This window comes from Salvelinus alpinus, chromosome 6, assembly GCF_045679555.1.
Source record: "Salvelinus alpinus chromosome 6, SLU_Salpinus.1, whole genome shotgun sequence".
Classification (NCBI taxonomy): Eukaryota; Metazoa; Chordata; class Actinopteri; order Salmoniformes; family Salmonidae; genus Salvelinus; species Salvelinus alpinus.
In genome coordinates this window covers 84,277,323-84,294,196 of record NC_092091.1, presented here as the reverse complement: position 1 = coordinate 84,294,196, position 16,874 = coordinate 84,277,323, and the positions used below count along the sequence as shown (strand labels likewise).

Here is a 16,874-nt window from a genome sequence, read left to right as displayed (position 1 = left end):
ATCTCTCTATACTAGGGAGAAACAGGGGGGAGAAACAGTCCTTTTGTTTTCATGCCACTATTTATTTATTTATTTTTCCTAAATACTCCACTTCTGTTATACACCTTTTATTTACTATTTTTCCAAGGTAGAGCTAATCCCCTTTCCAATTAATAATTCATTTGTCACATCACTTAATTTCTCCTATCAAAGCCTACTCTATAATGTCTGTACTATATTTCTGAATACTACAGATGACTTAATGTCTTATTCTAGTACAGTACTTCAAATATCACTGTGTTTTTCCCTTTACAGATATCATTATTTATTCATTTTATTAATTTGCTTATTTTATCACTAACTTTATTTAATGTATTAAATCCAATTTAATACATTTTTTCTTATAATTTAGCTAGTTATAATGTCTACACTTTCTTATCCCTTTATTTTCTCATTGCTTCATTGTCTTTTAGCCCATTTTACTGTTTAATTCCTGATTCGTGGTTTTAGTGAAACAAGCCTCAGTATTTTTTACACCCCTCTCTGTCCTTCAAGCTATTTTTAGACTGCAGTCTCTGTTGGTACAGAGCGGCTGATCGCTGCTTTTTCTAGTGTATTTTTGTCATTCTAGACAGCCTAGATTTATTTTAACCTCATAGTATAATATTTATTTTAACCTCATAGTATAATATTTATTTTAACCTCATAGTATAATATCAGTATATTTTAAACTTTCTTTCCGTTTATATACTATTCGTGCCTTAGTTTAATACCCCTTTAACACCTATTGTATTTTTACAATGGTCTTTTAACACATTATCACGTCAATTTTTATCGTTATTTATAACTTATTTTGCACAATATTTTTCGATTTTGTTCCTCTTCCCTGTGAGTTAAGTGCACTCTCCTTCTCAAATTACACTCAGTTAACAGTCAGAGAGGCTTGCGCATTCCTCTTCCTACCAGCAGTTGGTCACAGACACACACACACTATTTTCCTATTTTTTCCTAATCTGCTCATTCATCACAAAGAATTCTCATTCATCTATTCACACATACTCTTCGTTTTTACTTAAAAACGACCTCTAGTTGGTTCCTACTAATTTATTTCATTTTCTCAACATAAACCGGAATTATACTATAGGATTTTTCACGATATGACGAGACTACTACCTAATCGGGCCAGCCTGTCTTCATATCCTATTCACCCACCCAATACTGATCTCTATTCCGTATTAGAGCAATATCGTGGCATGACCTACCGATTTTCAACCCCCGTTTAGCTAGACGGAGCGTTTTTATCTGCAGGATTTCCTTTGCAGTTGAACCCCGCACAATCAGGCCAGCGTTCTCCCGCGTTCTATAAATATTCACCCACAGACCCTCCTGCCGTGAATATCCCACCCAAGCAGACCCCTTTCTAAAATGTTCCTTTTTAAAGGGCGGTAATCGTGGCTTCCTAACTACTTATTTATGAAGTTCTTTATTCTTTTTAGAACCATTATTCATAAGTAACCTGTCCAAGCATTCCTTCTACTAATTTTATCGAAGAGGTATCACAGGATTTTCTACCTACATTATCTGTTTTGACCGTATGGGCTGTCCCACATTATAGCCAGGCATCTCAGCCAGATGGCGCAAACAACCGCATCATTTAAGCTACACATTCGAACGGTCCGATCAGAACGAGTGCATGCCCGCTCCGCTAAACGCAGCCTGACACCCGCAAAATTCACAGCTTCTAATCACTTAGTTTCTACACATGCGCATACCTTTATATTTAATACAATTCCCCAAATTACACATACATGCAAATTTATTGAATTCAAAAGTTCTTTAGTATTTACTGGTTTCTTTTTAGGAAATTTGAAAGAGAGACTTACGTGGCGCCCTTCTCGCTGAGACAGGACCTCTGAAGCAATCCATACAAACATTTCAACTATGTAAGAACAAGCTTACCTTTTTATAGTTGTGGCCACATTGTTTGCAAGATTGTCCAAAGAAACTATCACCAGCCCCGAACGCCATTCCGTAGTCCCTGTCCCTCCTGGCTAAGCTCGCCAAATATGTCGTGGATAATCGGTTCAAAACATAACACTTACAAGAACTTGTAAATTCAAATAGACTTTTAATACAATGTATCACAAGCCGTGTCAGTCTGCGGAAAGACCACCTTTCCTAAGCCCTCGCTCTGTTTTTATACACATACAGTATCACAGTCCATTACATACGCACATTAAGTTACTTCTCATAGTCATATGTTACCATTGTCTTTCATTTTCAGGCTTCCTGCTTGTTCGTGCCCCATAACGCTTGTATCCGCTCTTGATTAGATTACAATGGTGCCAGGACTTTCTCAGTGTCCTAATATAAATATGTATTATGCCTATAGTCCATCTGTTGGTCATTTGGCCCCCTCTTTTGTATGTCCCTCTGACCTTGGAATTTCCAGCTTGTCTATGCACTTATGGCCTTTCTTTATTTTCCTGTCCTCTACAATAGACAATGTACTTTAAGCTTACCTAAGCCTTTATAATGGCTTAGTTTCCTGTTTTTACCAGCCTGTATCCATTCACTACTACAGTAATGATCAATTAGCCTTTTAAGATGATAAACTTGGATTAGCTAACACAACGTGCCATTGGAACACAGGAGTGATGGTTGCTGATAATGGGCCTCTGAACACCTGTGTAGATATTCCAAAAATAATCTGCCGTTTCCAGCTACAATAGTCATTTACAACATTAACAATGTCTACACTGTATTTCTGATCAATTTGATGTTATTTTAATGGACAACAAATGTGCTTCTCTTTCAACAACAAGGACATTTCAAAGTGACCCCAAACTTTAGAACGATAGTGTTTTTCTGCTTTTTACTTTTAATAAATTACCAAAAATGTCTAAATACCTGTTTTGCTTTGTCATTATGGGGCATTGTGTGTAGATTGATGAGGATTGTTTTTAAATTAATATTAGAATAAGGCTGTAACGTAACAAAATGTGGAAAAAGACAAGGGGTCTGAATACTTTCCTAATGCACTGTATGTACATGAAGGCAGGGTAAAGTGACTAGACATCAGGATAGATAATAATAAGGTATTTGAGGTAGATATGTACATGAAGGCAGGGTAAAGTGACTAGACATCAGGATAGATAATAATAAGGTATTTGAGGTAGATATGTACATGAAGGCAGGGTAAAGTGACTTGACATCAGGATAGATAATAATAAGGTATTTGAGGTAGATGTGTACATGAAGCCAGGGTAAAGTGACTAGACATCAGGATAGATAATAATAAGGTATTTGAGGTAGATATGTACATGAAGGCAGGGTAAAGTGACTAGACATCAGGATAGAAAATAATAAGGTATTTGAGGTAGATATGTACATGAAGGCAGGGTAAAGTAACTAGACATCAGGATAGATAATAATAAGGTATTTGAGGTAGATATGTACATGAAGGCAGGGTAAAGTGACTTGACATCAGGATAGATAATAATAAGGTATTTGAGGTAGATGTGTACATGAAGCCAGGGTAAAGTGACTAGACATCAGGATAGATAATAATAAGGTATTTGAGGTAGATATGTACATGAAGGCAGGGTAAAGTGACTAGACATCAGGATAGATAATAATAAGGTATTTGAGGTAGATATGTACATGAAGGCAGGGTAAAGTGACTTGACATCAGGATAGATAATAATAAGGTATTTGAGGTAGATGTGTACATGAAGCCAGGGTAAAGTGACTAGACATCAGGATAGATAATAATAAGGTATTTGAGGTAGATGTGTACATGAAGGCAGGGTAAAGTGACTAGACATCAGGATAGATAATAATAAGGTATTTGAGGTAGATATGTACATGAAGGCAGGGTAAAGTGACTAGACATCAGGATAGATAATAATACGGTATTTGAGGTAGATATGTACATGAAGGCAGGGTAAAGTGACTAGACATCAGGATAGATAATAATAAGGTATTTGAGGTAGATATGTACATGAAAGCAGGGTAAAGTGGCATATATTGAATGTAAAATATGTGTGTGTTTAGTCTTGTCACGTCCTGACCAGAGTTCTTATGTGTTGTGCTTGTTTTAGTGTTGGTCAGGACGTGAGCTGGGTGGGCATTCTATGTTGTGTGTCTAGTTTGTCTGTTTCTGTGTTCAGCCTAATATGGTTCTCAATCAGAGGCAGCTGTCAATCGTTGTCCCTGATTGAGAATCATATATAGGTGGCTTGTTTTGTGTTGGGGATTTGTGGGTGGTTGTTTCCTGTGTCAGTGTTTGTTCCACACGGGACTGTGACGGTTGGTTCGTTTGTTGTTTTGTATTTTGTCTAGTTTTCGTGTTATTAAATCATGGAAACTTACCACGCTGTACATTGGTCCTCCGATCCTTCTCGCCTCTCCTCGTCCGATGAGGAGGACGACTTAGACTGCCGTTACAAGTCTATGTAATTTATGAGTGTTTATATAGTGTGTATGTGTAGTCTGGTGAGTGTTTATATAGTGTGTATGTGTAGTCTAGTGAGTGTTTATATAGTGTGTATGTGTAGTCTAGTGAGTGTTTATATAGTGTGTATGTGTAGTCTAGTGAGTGTTTATATAGTGTATATGTGTAGTCTAGTGAGTGTTTATATGGTGTGTATGTGTAGTCTAGTGAGTGTTTATATAGTGTGTATGTGTAGTCTAGTGAGTGTTTATATAGTGTGTATGTGTAGTCTAGTGAGTGTTTATATAGTGTGTATGTGTAGTCTGGTGAGTGTTTATATAGTGTGTATGTGTAGTCTAGTGAGTGTTTATATAGTGTGTATGTGTAGTCTAGTGAGTGTTTATATAGTGTATATGTGTAGTCTGCGTGAGTGTTTATATAGTGTATATGTGTAGTCTGCGTGAGTGTTTATATAGTGTGTATGTGTAGTCTTGTGAGTGTTTGTATTGTCAGTGCAGACAGTCCAGGTAACCATTATTGAACTATTTAACAGTCTTATAGCTCATCTGTGAAGTGGTAGGTCACACAGAACGGGACCACAGAGTGATGAACGCTTAAAAATGGTCTGTCCTCGGTTGCAACACTCACTAAACTCACTACCAAGTTCCAAACTGAAGAGGAGAGGGGAGAGAAGAGGAGAGGGGAGAGAAGAGGAGAGGGGAGAGAAGAGGAGAGGGGAGAGAAGAGGGGAGAGAAGAGGAGAGGGGAGAGGGGGAGTAGTTCTGTCTGTCTGGGGCCTGGACTCAGGGAGAGAGTGGAGGGGTGACTAGTAGTTCTGTCTGTCTGTCTGTCTGTCTGTCTGTCTGTCTGTCTGTCTGTCTGTCTGTCTGTCTGTCTGTCTGTCTGTCTGTCTGTCTGTCTGTCTGTCTGTCTGTCTGTCTGTCTGCCAGCCAGCCAGCCAGCCAGCCAGCCATCTGCAGAATATACACTAAATCACCAAAAGTATGTGGACACCTGCTGTTCAAACATCTCAATCCAAAATCATGGGTATTTGCATGGAGTTGGTCCCCCTTTGCTGCTATAACAGCCTCCACTCTTCTGGGAAGGGTTTCCACTAGATGTTGGAACATTGCTGCAGGGACTTGCTTCCATTCAGCCACAAGAGCATTAGTGAGGTTGGGCGATTAGACCTGACTCGAAGTCGGCGTTCCAATTCATCACAAAGGTGTTCGATGGAGTTGAAGTCAGGGCTTTGTGAAGTTCTACCACACAATTTGAAGGGGTGTCCACATACTTTTGTATATATAGTGTATGTACACATGGGTGTTGTTGCACCATACCAACGATAAGCCTGTCTTCCCCATCACATCATGAAAGGTCATGTTGATGTTCATTTAACCTCTGTCTCTCTCTTCCTCTGACTCCTCCCTTTCTCCTCTGTCTCTCTCTTCCTCTGACTCCTCCCTTTCTCCTCTGTCTCTCTCTTCCTCTGACTCCTCCCTTTCTCCTCTGTCTCTCTCTTCCTCTGACTCCTCCCTTTCTCCTCTGTCTCTCTCTTCCTCTGACTCCTCCCTTTCTCCTCTGTCTCTCTCTTCCTCTGACTCCTCCCTTTCTCCTCTGTCTCTCTCTTCCTCTGACTCCTCCCTTTCTCCTCTCTCTCTTTCTTCCTCTTACTCCTCCCTTTCTCCTCTGTCTCTCTCTTCCTCTGACTCCTCCCTTTCTCCTCTGTCTCTCTCTTCCTCTGACTCCTCCCTTTCTCCTCTGTCTCTCTCTTCCTTTGACTCCTCCCTTTCTCCTCTGTCTCTCTCTTCCTCTGACTCCTCCCTTTCTCCTCTCTCTCTCTCTTCCTCTTACTCCTCCCTTTCTCCTCTGTCTCTCTCTTCCTCTGACTCCTCCCATTCTCCTCTGTCTCTCTCTTCCTCTGACTCCTCCCTTTCTCCTCAGATCTCCAGGCTCAAAGCGTCAGTCCACCAGGTAGGTAGAGTATAAATCTACAGTGATTATAGCAGTTCAATATTGGTCAACTTTATTATCCCACATGGAGAAATTCATGTGTCCATACAAACCATTCTAAAACCCAATAACATGTAGTGTTTAATGGAACTACTAATACTTGTCAACCACAAAGCATTACTGCTGTTAGAATAACAGAATCACTGTCATCATCTGTCCTCACCACTGTGTTTTCCTCTCTGCTGTTTACAGCTGAAAACTCAGTCAGACTGGTGGATGGGACCACTTCCTGTTCTGGGACAGTGGAAGTCTTCTACAGAGGAGAGTGGTTGGGTCTATGTCCTAGTTGGTGGAGCATAATGAAAGAGGCCAAGGTTGTTTGTAGACAGCTGGACTGTGGGAATCCTGTAGCTGAATCTATTGGACCTCTGGTTAAGGATGGAAGAAGAAGAGGATTCTTTCTTTATAGTTGTCGGGGAAATGAGTCATTTTTTAGACAGTGTGACATCAGAGGAGGACCTGGTTACTGTTTTGGTGAATATTATCTTCATGTGATCTGTTCAGGTAAGAGACTGGTCATAATGAGAGATTTATTTGTACATTATACATTATTACCATGTATCATGTTTTATGTGTTTTTATATCATTTAAATAGAGGGAGAGATGTCAGATGTATTTAAACATTATATTTGTGTTTGTCATATTGGTTTATGGGAGATGTTCATGGGCAGATCATTGTAGTTCAGATGGTACTGAAGTGAAGCTGCCTGATGGATGTCCAGCTGTTTATTTTCTATAAAGTGAAGTGAACTTATTCCTGTCTCCTGCCTGCATTATTCCCAACCCGATCCTGAGTGACTAAGAACCCATTTCTACCTCTTATAGTATCAAACATAGCAAACTACTATCTTTTATCCAACATATTTGTGTTTAGTCCTTGACAGTGTCATCAACAAAACTGATTGAATGTTCAACCAACTCTTTTTCTCCAGAGTCTGTGCGGCTTGTGGATGGAGCTGGTCTCTGCTCTGGGAGAGTGGAGGTGAAGTCCAATCAGTCCTGGGCCTCAGTGTGTGAAGCTGACTTTGACCGGCAGGATGCAGAGGTAGTCTGTGGGGAGCTTGGCTGTGGGGCTCCTGCAGCTCTACAGGGGGGGCTCTATGGAGGAGGTGAGGGTCAGACCTGGGATAAAGAGTTCCAGTGTAAAGGCAATGAGTCCCTTCTCCTGGACTGTGACACCTCAGACAGAAAACACAACACCTGCCTACCTGGTAATGCTGTTGGACTCACCTGCTCAGGTAAGAAACAGTTTGTCACTCAATCAACATTGTTTCTCACCCGGAGTGAAGCATATGAGAGACAATATAGGTGTGTTTTAGTGAGAAAATAATAAGATTACTGTCTCTCTCTTTTCTTTTCTCAGAGCCTGATGATGTGAGGCTGGTGGGAGGAGGCAGTCGCTGTGCTGGTGGAGTGGAGTGGTACGACCAGGGAGAGTGGAGGATTGTGGGAGTTGATATCTGGGGGGATATAGCTGCAGTAGTGTGTAGACAGCTGGGTTGTGGCTCCACTGTTTCAGTACTTCCTGGAAACACCACTAGAGGGTTTGGAGTTTCCTGTTTTGGGTCTGAGTCTTCACTGAGGGAGTGTTCCCGAAGTTATGATCTCCTTCCTGGACTCACAGTGATCTGCTCAGGTAATAACAACATATTATAATTATATTCAACTGATTTCCTTCATTCATACAATTATTGTTTAGATTGTCTGTCTGCTTTGCAAAATAGATCACTCAGTCAAGAAGGAATCAAATACAACTGAAATATCCCAGAATGCTTTTGTATTTGAGTGTCATCTCAGTGAACGTCTCTACTCACTACCACTGTCACATGTCATGTTATTGTCATATCTAAATGAGGAAAGTAGTTGAGGAGCTACGTTATCTTTTTCTCTCCTCTTGTTCCAGATGTCCTGCTTAAGCCTGATATCAACATATGTTGTCTCAGTGACTGTAGGCCCACTACTCATGTTGCCCTGTGAGGGAGGGTGGCTAGCACTGTTACATGCTGATGTTATTGTCATATCTATAGGAAACTAGTTGAAGAGGTTTTTCTTCTTCTCTTTTATTGTTATAAAATATAATGGCGCCTGAAGACATGGCAGCAGTTTTACGGGCGACTAACCAGTTGTACTCTTATGAGGGGGTGTTTGTGTTATTTGTAACTTACTTTGTACATAATGTTTCTGCCACCGTCTCTTACGGCAAGAAAGAGCTTCTGGACATCAGGACATCAGGACATCAGGACATCAGGACATCAGGACATCAGGACATCAGGACATCAGGACATCAGGACATCAGGACACATCAGGACATCAGGACATCAGGACATCTGGACATCAGGACATCAGGACATCAGGACATCAGGACATCAGGACATCAGGACATCAGGACATCAGGACATCAGGACATCAGGACATCAGGACATCAGGACATCAGGACTGAGATCACTCACCTCGGATTAGACTGAGATGTTTTCTTCAACAAGCAGGAAGCACAGGATGTACTGCTACACCCGACAAGGCCGACATCCCCATTATTGGCAATAGAAAGAGACGCAGGTACAGAGGACACCGAGGTAACTCGTAAGGATCCGCAGAAGGCGAGTGGGAAAGCTCCCGTTACCGTTAATATTATTCGCCAACATACAATCACGGGACAAAAAATTAGACGACGTACGAACACGAATATCCAACTGCACATCAATAACTGTAACATCTTATGTTTCACGGAATCGTGGCTGAATGATGATATGGATACTCAGATAGCAGGATATACGCTGTACCGGCTAGATAGAACAGCACACTCCGGTAAGACGAGGGGGGCGGTCTGTGCATATCTGTGAACAACAGCTGGTGCACGAAATCTAAGGAAGTCTCTAGATTTTGCTCGCCTGAAGTAGAGTATCTTATGATAAACTGTAGACCACATTGTTTGCCAAGAGAGTTTTCATCTATACTCTTCGTGGCTGTTTATTTACCACTACAGACGGATGCTGGTACTAAGACCGCACTCAGTCAGCTGTATAAGGAAAAGAGCAAACAAGGAAACCACTCACCCAGAGGCGGCGCTCCTAGTGGCCGGAGACTTTAATGCAGGGAAACTTAAATCAGTTTTACCTAATTTCTATCAACATGTTAAATGCGCAACCAGAGTGAAAAAAATCTAGATCACCTCTACTCCAGACACAGAGACACATACAAAGCTCTCCCTCGCCCTCCATTTGGTAAATCTGACCACAATACTATCCTCCTGATTCCTGCTTACAAGCTAAAATTAAAGCAGGAAGCACCAGTGACTCGGGTTTTTAAAAAAGTGGTCAGATGAAGCAGATGCTAAACTACAGGACTGTTTTGCTATCACAGACTGGAACATGTTCCGGGATTCTTCCGATTGCATTGAGGAGTACACCACATCATTCACTGGCTTTATAAATATCTTCATCAGGGACATCATCCCCACAGTAGCTGTACGTACATACCCCAACCAGAAGCCATGAATTACAGGCAGCATTCGCACTGAGCTAAAGTGTAGAGCTGCCACTTTCAAGGTGCTGGACTCTAACCCGGAAGCTGATAAGAAATCCTGCTATGCCTCCGACGAACCATCAAACAGGCAAAACGCCAATACAGGGCTAAGACTGAATCGTACTACACCAGCTCCAACGCAGGGCTTGTGGCAGGGCTTGCAAACTATTACAGACTACAAAGGAAGCACAGCCACGAGCTTCCCAGTGAGACGAGCCAAATCGCTTCTGTGCTCGCTTCGAGGCAAGCAACACTGAGGCATGCATGAGAGCACCAGCTGTTCTGGATGACTGTGTGATCACGCTCTAGTCGATGTGAGTAAGACATTTAAACAGGTCAACATTCACAAGGCCGCAGGGCCAGACAGATTACCAGGACGTGTGCTCTATGCTTGTGCTGACCAACTGGCAGGTGTCTTCACTGACATTTTCAACATGTACCTGATTGAGTCTGTAATGCCAACATGATTCAAGCAGACCACCATAGTCCCTGTGCCCAAGAAGACTAAGGCAACCTGCCTAAATGACTACAGACCCGTAGCACTCAAATCCGTAGCCATGAAGTGCTTTGAAAGGTTGGTCATGGCTCACATCAACACCATTATCCCAGAAACCCTAGACCCACTCCAATTTGCATACCGCCCAAACAGATCCACAGATGATGGAATCTCTATTACACTTAACACTGCCCTTTCCCACCTGGACAAAAGGAACACCTATGTGTGGTGGTACAGGTGGTGAGGGTAGGTAGCAACACATCTGCCACGCTGATCCTCAACACTGGAGCCCCTCAGGGGTGCGTGCTCAGTCCCCTCCTGTACTCCCTGTTCACCCACGACTGCGTGGCCAGGCACGACTCCAACACCATCATTAAGTTTGCAGACGACAGAGACAACGACAAGCCTATAGGGAGGACGTCAGAGACCTGGCCGGGTGGTGTCAGAATAACAACCTGTCCCTCAACGTAACCAAGACTAAGGATATGATTGTGGACTAAAGGAAAAGGAGGACCGAGCACGCCCCCATTCTCATCGACGGTGCTGTAGTGGAGCTGGTTGAGAGCTTCAAGTTCCTTGGTGTCCACATCACCAACAAACTAGAATGGTCCAAACACACCAAGACAGTCGTAAAGAGGGCACGACAAAACCTATTCCCACTCAGGAAACTAAAAAAGATTTGGCATGGGTCCTCAGATCCTCAAAAGGTTCTACAGCTGCAACATCGAGAGCATCCTGACTGGTTGCATCACTACCTGGTATGGCAACCGCTCAGTCTCCGACCGCATGGCCCTACAGAGGGTAGTGCGAGTACGGCCCAGTACATCACTGGGGCTAAGCTGCACGGTGTCAGAGGAAGGCCCTAAACAATAATCAAAGACCCAGCCACCCCAGTCATAGACTGTTCTCTCTACCACCGCACGGCAAGCGTTACCGGAGGGCCAAGTCTAGGACCAAAAGGCTTATCAACAGTTTTTACCCCCAATCCGTAAGACTCCTGAACAGGTCATCAAATGGATACCCGGACTTTTACGCTGCTGGTACTTTCTGTTTATCATATGTGCATAGTCACCTTAACCTGTCTGACCCCCCCGTTCCGCTAGCGGAACTCCGCCCACATTCCACTGAAAAGGAAGAGCGGCAAATTCAAAAAAACAAAAATTTGAAATATTTAACTTTCACACATTAACAAGTCCAATACAGCATTTGAAAGATAAACATCTTGTGAATTCAGCCAACATGTCCGATTTTTAAAATGTTTTACAGAGAAAACACCACATATATTTATGTTAGCTCACCACCAAATACAAAAGACAGACAGACACAGCAACGGTAGCATGCAGGTAGCATGCACAAGCCAACCTAACTAAACTAGAACCAACCTAAATAACCTAGAAAAAACTACCTCAGATGACAGTCCTATAACATGTTACACAATAAATCTATGTTTTGTTCGAAAAATGTGCATATTTTAGCTATAAATCAGTTTTACATTACTGCTACCATCATAGCTACAGTCAGAAATCGCATGGGAGTAGCCAGAGTAAATACAGACACCAACGTCAACTACCTAATTACTCATCATAAAACATTTCAGGCAAATATATGGTGGATAGCGAATGAAAGACAAATATCTTGTGAATATAGCCAATATTTCCGATTTTTGAAGTGTTTTACAGCGAAAACACAATATATCGTTATATTAGCTTACTACAATAGCTAGCACACAGCAGCATTGATTCTAGTCAAACGGTAGCATAGCACAGTTCGACAGATATATGAAAAAGCATCCCAAATTGGGTCCTTATCTTTGTTGATCTCCCATCAGAATGTTCTCCAAGGGGTCCTTTGTTCAGAAACGTCTTTATTTCGATCCAGAACGAACGATTTCCCTCTTGAATTAGCAAGCACACTGGCCGTGCGATGCTAACCTCTCATTCTTGAACCAAATCTTGCGTCGCATCACGTCTAAAGTCCAGAATAAAATTCAATAATATAATTAAACTATATTGAAAAAACATACTTTAGGATGATATTGTGACATGTATCAAATAAAATCGAAGCCAGAGATCATATTCACCTTTAACAAGGTTCTTCCATGAGCCGAGTACAGGTCCAACTTCGCTTCCAGGAAAAAATATAAAGTGCGCACGTCTCAGTCCAAGAGGTTGTGTTCAATCCCAGGACGAGATAATCAAGTGATTTCTTTTCTGACTTCCGCATGACACCCAGGGGAAGGCGTATGACGTGTTTCTACAGTCATAAGTGACATGCCCTTTTATAGACAAGCTCTTAAAGAGAGACTTCGCTTTTGGAAATCTCACTTCCGGTTAGGAAATGGTCTGTAAAAAGAGTTCTGTTTCACTTAGAGAAATAATTCAAACGTTTTTAGAAACTAGAGACTGTTTTCTATCCAATAGTAATAATAATATGCATATTGTACAAGCAAGAATTGAGTACGAGGCCGTTTAAAAATCATACGATTTTCCCCAAAAGTGAAAATAGCACCCCCTGGTCCTCAACATACATTCTTGCACATACAACCTCAATTAGCCCGACTAACCAGTGCCTGTATATAGCCTCGCTACTGTATATAGCCTCTCTACTGTATATAGCCTCTCTACTGTATATAGCCTCTCTACTGTATATAGCCTCACTACTATATATAGCCTCTCTACATATAGCCTCTCTACTGTATATAGCCTCACTACTCTATATAGCCTCTCTACTGTATATAGCCTCACTACTATATATAGCCTCTCTACTGTATATAGCCTCACTACTATATATAGCCTTGCCACTGTATATAGCCTCGCCACTGTATATAGCCTCGCCACTGTATATAACCTCTCTACTGTATATAGCCTCACTACTGTATATAGCCTCTCTACTGTATATAGCCTCGCCACTCTATATAACCTCTCTACTGTATATAGCCTCACTATTATTCACTGTCTTTTTACTGTTGTTTTTCCCCCTTACTAATCTATTGTTCACATAATATCTATTATTTACTTAAAAATTGCACTGTTGGTTAGGGCCTGTAAATAAGCATTTCACTGTCAGGTCTACACCTGTTCTATTCGGTGCGCCTGACAAATAAACTTTGATTTGATTTGTTACAGATCACCTGGTTCAGCCTGATATCTCCCTGACTGACTCAATGGGAGGGGTCTCCAGGGGCCACCAGGGGCCCGAGGTGTTCAGGGGCTACAGCTTCACCATCACCTGCTCCACTCAGCCACAGTACCCAGGAGGCTCCTTCCTCCTCACGTTCACCGGCTCCAACAGAACCCAGACCCAGCCAGCTGTCAATCACTCTGCTGCCTTCCTCTTCCCTGCTACAGATGACTCCCACCAAGGGAACTACAGCTGTGTTTATGAGAATTATGTTTTCTCTCACAACTTCTCCTCTGAAAGCGATCTCCTCTCTCTCACCGTCACAGGTAACTGAACATGAACCAGACTTATAACTTTGCCATTGACAGATTTCCCACAGATCTATCTGATGTTGATCAGTCCCCTCATCAAAGGTGTTTCTGTTTGCAGCCTCTCCTCTGCCAGCCTCTCATGATGACTGTTTAGCTTGGAAGTCTGCTTTGCAAAATATGATGCAATCTCTATTACACTTAACACTGCCCTTTCCCACCTGGACAAAAGGAACACCTATGTGAGAATGCTGTTCATTGACGACAGCTCAGCGTTCAACACCATAGTACCCTCAAAGCTCATCACTAAGCTAAGGATCTTGGGACTAAACACCTCCCTCTACAACTGGATCCTGGACTTCCTGACGGGCCGTCCCCAGGTAGTGAGGGTAGGTAGCAACACATCTGCCACACTGATCCTCAACACTGGAGCCCCTCAGGGGTGCGTGCTCAGTCCCCTCCTGTACTCCCTGTTCACCCACGACTGCGTGGCCAGGCACGACTCCAACACCATCATTAAGTTTGCAGACGACAGAACAGTGGTATGCCTGATCACCGACAACGACAAGCCTATGGGGAGGACGTCAGAGACCTGGCCGGGTGGTGTCAGAATAACAACCTGTCCCTCAACGTAACCAAGACTAAGGAGATGATTGTGGACTAAAGGAAAAGGAGGACCGAGCACGCCCCCATTCTCATCGACGGGGCTGTAGTGGAGCTGGTTGAGAGCTTCAAGTTCCTTGGTGTCCACATCACCAACAAACTAGAATGGTCCAAACACACCAAGACAGTCGTAAAGAGGGCACGACAAAACCTATTCCCACTCAGGAAACTAAAAGTATTTGGCATGGGTCCTCGGATCCTCAAAAGGTTCTACAGCTGCAACATCGAGAGCATCCTGACTGGTTGCATCACTGCCTGGTATGGTAACTGCTCAGGTTCCGACCGCATGGCCCTACAGAGGGTAGTGCGAGTACGGCCCAGTACATCACTTGGGCTAAGCTGCACGGTGTCAGAGGAAGGCCCTAAACAATTGTCAAAGACCCAGCCTCCCCAGTCATAGACTGTTCTCTCTACCACCGCACGGCAAGCGTTACCGGAGTGCCAAGTCTAGGACCAAAAGGCTTATCAACAGTTTTTACCCCCAATCCGTAAGACTCCTGAACAGGTCATCAAATGGATACCCGGACTTTAACGCTGCTGATACTTTCTGTTTATCATATGTGCATAGTCACCTTAACTATACATTCTTGCACATACAACCTCAATTAGCCCGACTAACCAGTGCCTGTATATAGCCTCGCTACTGTATATAGCCTCTCTACTGTATATAGCCTCGCTACTGTATAAAGCCTCACTACTGTATATAGCCTCTCTACTGTATATAGCCTCCCTACTGTATATAACCTCTCTACTGTATATAACCTCTCTACTGTCTATCGTCTCTCTACTGTGAATAGGCCCACTTCTGTATATAGCCTCTCTGCTGTATATTGCCTCGCTACTGTTATAGCCTCCCTACTGTGTATAGCCTCTCTACTGTATATAGCCTCACTACTGTATATAGCCTCTCTACTGTATATAGCCTCGCTACTGTTATAGCCTCCCTACTGTATAAAACCTCTCTACTGTCTAGCCTCACTGCTGTATATAGCCTCACTACTCTATATAGCCTCTCTACTGTATATAGCCTCTCTACTGTACATAGCCTCTCTACTGTATATAGCCTCTCTACTGTATATAGCCTCGCCACTGTATATAGCCTCTCGACTGTATATAGCCTCACTACTCTATATAGCCTCTCTACTGTATATAGCCTCTCTACTGTATATAGCCTCTCTACTGTATATAGCCTCTCAACTGTATATAGCCTTACTACTGTATATAGCCTCTCTACTGTATATGGCCTCACTACTGTATATAGCCTCTCTACTGTATATAGCCTCACTACTGTATATAGCCTCACTACTGTATATAGCCTCTCTACTGTATATCGCCTCACTACTGTATATAGCCTCACTACTGTATATAGCCTCTCTACTGTATATCGCCTCACTACTGTATATAGCCTCACTACTGTATATAGCCTCACTACTGTATATAGCCTCTCTACTGTATATAGCCTCACTACTGTATATAGCCTCTCTACTGTATATAAAATCTCTACTGTCTATCGTCTCTCTACTGTGTATAGTCTCACTACTGTATATAGCCTCTCTGCTGTATATAGCCACGCTACTGTTATAGCCTCCCTACTGTATATAGCCTCTCTACTGTATATAGCCTCACTACTGTATATAGCCTCACTACTGTGTATAGCCTCTCTACTGTATATAGCCTCACTACTGTGTATAGCCTCTCTACTGTATACAGCCTCTCTACTGTATATAGCCTCGCTACTGTTATCGCCTCCCTACTGTATATAGCCTCTCTACTGTATATAGCCTCGCTACTGTCATAGCCTCCCTACTGTATTTAACCTCTACTGTATATAGCCTCTCTACCGTATATAGCCTCTCTACTGTATATAGCCTCACTACTGTATATAGCCTCTCTACTGTATATAGCCTCACTACTGTATATAGCCTCTCTACTGTATATAGCCTCGCCACTGTATATAGCCTCTCTACTGTATATAACCTCTCTACTGTATATAGCCTCACTACTGTATATAGCCTCACTACTATATATAGCCTCTCTACTGTATATAGCCTCACTACTATATATAGCCTTGCCACTGTATATAGCCTCTCTACTGTATATAGCCTCTCTACTGTATATAGCCTCTCTACTGTATATAGCCTCTCTACTGTATATAGCCTCACTACTGTATATAGCCTCTCTACTGTATATAGCCTCACTACTATATATAGCCTCACTACTGTATATAGCCTCTCTACTGTATATAGCCTCTCTACTGTATATAGCCTCTCTACTGTATATAGCCTCACTACTGTATATAGCCTCTCTACTGTATATAGCCTCTCTACCGTATATAGCC

At 42.4% G+C, this 16,874-nt stretch overlaps 1 protein-coding gene and 1 long non-coding RNA gene across 2 annotated transcripts in view; both read left to right on the top strand.

Annotated features, from left to right (window-relative positions):
* The window catches only part of LOC139579777 (scavenger receptor cysteine-rich type 1 protein M130-like), a 144,175-nt gene that overhangs the window by 86,107 nt on the left and 41,194 nt on the right, over positions 1-16,874 (top strand). The window lies entirely within an intron of this gene.
* LOC139577765 (uncharacterized) lies at positions 5,506-7,659 on the top strand. The gene is made up of 3 exons (XR_011675399.1): positions 5,506-6,388; positions 6,620-6,931; positions 7,360-7,659. It is a non-coding gene; the product is annotated as an uncharacterized lncRNA (long non-coding RNA).